General features: G+C 28.3%; 1 protein-coding gene across 1 annotated transcript in view; it reads left to right on the top strand.

The window, feature by feature from the left end:
* Nucleotides 1-2,729, top strand: part of LOC117170094 — a 454,275-nt gene that overhangs the window by 428,896 nt on the left and 22,650 nt on the right. The gene's annotated exons all lie outside the window — the stretch shown is intronic.

Below are 2,729 nucleotides of genomic sequence, written 5' to 3'. Positions count from 1 at the left end.
GAATTCATAATTGAAAATTCTCTACATTAAAAACTCCGTTTAAAATATTTTTAATTTGATGTATTCAATTCGAAATCTTCGAAATTGAAGGAATTTCGAATGTTAATCATAAAAATCAAAGCCTTTTTCACTGTAAAATTTAAATCGTGGACAATTTTGAATTGTAAAATTTCAAGATTAAAACTATTCAATTTTAAATATTTGCAATTCAAATAGTTTTACAATTCGAAGAGTGTCAATTAAAAACTCTTTGATTTTTAATGATCTATGAATCAAAATCGTTAAATGATTTTGAAGATCAAAAGTAAAGTTTTCAATTCTAAATCTTCCAAATTGAAGAAATTTCGAATGGAAATCATCAAAATTATAGAATTATAAATTGTACAGCTTAAAATTTGTAAAATTTTTATTTATAAATTTCCAAGATTGAAATATCTTTAATTCTAAAGGCTTGCAATTCAAAGTTCTACAATTTTGAAGAATTAAAATTGAAAACTGTTAAATTCAACAAATGTTTACATAAAAATTCTTAAATTTGTATTAATTGGAAGATAAAAAGTTAAGTTTTTAATTCTAAATTTTCCAAATTGAAGAAAATTCTTATGTAAATCAACCGTATTACAAAATTTTCACTTGTAAAAATAAAAACTTGCACAATTTTTAGAATAAATAGTTGTTCAATTTTCAAGATTTAAATAAAATTGATATTTATTCATTAATTTATTAATTTACTTTTTGGAACCTTTACTTTTTTACATATGTAATATGTTTACATACATAGGAAAGGAACTTTGCAGAAACTTTAAGATGCTTTAATCAGTGCTTGGAAATGTATCAAGTTACTATTTTCACGAAGTAACTGTAGCTGTAATTAGTTCCTTTCTAATGAAACTTCGCCAACACTGCATCTAATTTTAAATGATGAGAATTTGATATTTCAATTTAAACTAAAGAATTTCTATTCAATTGCAACAAATCCAAATGGAAAAAGAATCTTTTAAGATTTCCAACTAGCGTATAATAATAAACTGTCAAACTGGATAGTAGAGAAGAAATCATGAGACAAAAACACCTGATAAGTGAGGGAAAACAGAAAAAAGTGAATGAATGAATTGGAAGATTAATATGATAAAAAATTTCCAGTTAGTCTTATTAAACTAATTTCAAAAACTGAATCCAACTTCATTCATCCTTAAGTAATCATGATAAAAGGTCAACTTTGATTCGAGACCTACATTTCGCTAACTTATTATCCAATGGATCCCCTGCGAGACAACTTTTAATTGCTCTCATTTATTCAAAGTTCACTGGAAGACTGTAATCTCCTCATAATCAGTAATCTACATTTTTAACACATTTTTTAATCAAATAAAAGTCTGGAGATGGAATGAAAATAAATCTCTCCGATCTCTAATTCGAACCCGAGAAAAGATTCATGATTTAATTATTTGACGCTAATATGTGATACCAATTACCTTATGTTAATTCAATTTTTAGAAATCTAGATTTTAAAATAGAGACAGTTTGTTGTACGGAACAATTGAGAGAAAAAGCAATTTTATCGTATTTGACATTTAGAGAAGATATTATAAAGTAGAAAAAATGTTTAATCTGAAATTGGAGAATGAAGAACTGCATTTGTGTCCCAAAGGACGCATTTACAAAAGCTTTCTGAAAGAAAATCTTCTGCAAGAAAATATGAAAATTTATTCTGTTTGAGAGTGATAGAACTGCGTCTCGGAAAACTCATCAATAAATAATTTTTGTTATCCTTGGACGTAAGAGAGAAAGATCGAAAAATTCCTTTTTTTTCAAAGGCTCTGATAATCTCAGCTTCGGTCTCTGAAGAGAACACGTTTTGGTAACCATGAGGCTTTTTCACAATCATAACACGCCCCGTTTCTACTATTCGCAATGGGATTGGTAGAAAGCTTGGATTTGAGCGAGAAAGCTAGCCTCATGGTTTTGAACACGAATCCCAGGTGAGAATATTCTCGAGATCACTAGAATTTGTTTGCATACGAAATTCTTACTTTCGGTCAAACACCAACATGAGTCCGAAGGAAAAGCAAACGTGGTCTTTCTCATGGGTTTGCAAAAATTTAATTTCACATTCACCTATTCATTTTTATCTCTGGCTTCTGTTATTTTTATCTCTGGCTTCTGTTATTTTAATCTCTATATTTACATTTTCTCTAGGGATACATAAAGGGCCGTCCCTAAACTACGGTACTAATTTTAGGGAGGGGGTTGAATATTTAGTTATTTTGTTGCAAATGCAACTATTTGGTCCAAAAGTCATCTTTTCTGATCTTCTTGGTTAAAAGATCATCTTTTTGGTTGAATGTTGAACTCTTTTGTTAAAAATTTATTTTCTTTTTAAGATTCATGATTTTAGTAGAAAATTTATATCTTTGGTTGGAAATTTAATTATTTTGTTAAGGATACTTTTTTTTGGTTCGGAATTAATTTTTTAAACAAAAAATGTAACTGCCATTTTTGGTTGAAAATTGATATTTTGCATTCAAAAATTATCTATCTTGTTGAAAATTCAACTATTTGGTTAAAAACTTGGCTGAAAAATCTGATTTTCAGGTTGTAAATTCATACTTTCTGGTTCAAAATTCATACCAGGTGTATACATATGAAACCGGTATTGCCATCTAGCGGCCAGTAGGCACACTTGTAGGCACTTTCGGAACTTACCATTTGTGCTAATTGGCGTATTG

This window comes from Belonocnema kinseyi, chromosome 3 (genome assembly GCF_010883055.1).
Source record: "Belonocnema kinseyi isolate 2016_QV_RU_SX_M_011 chromosome 3, B_treatae_v1, whole genome shotgun sequence".
NCBI lineage: Eukaryota > Metazoa > Arthropoda > Insecta > Hymenoptera > Cynipidae > Belonocnema > Belonocnema kinseyi.
This window is presented reverse-complemented; position numbering and strand designations above follow the sequence as displayed.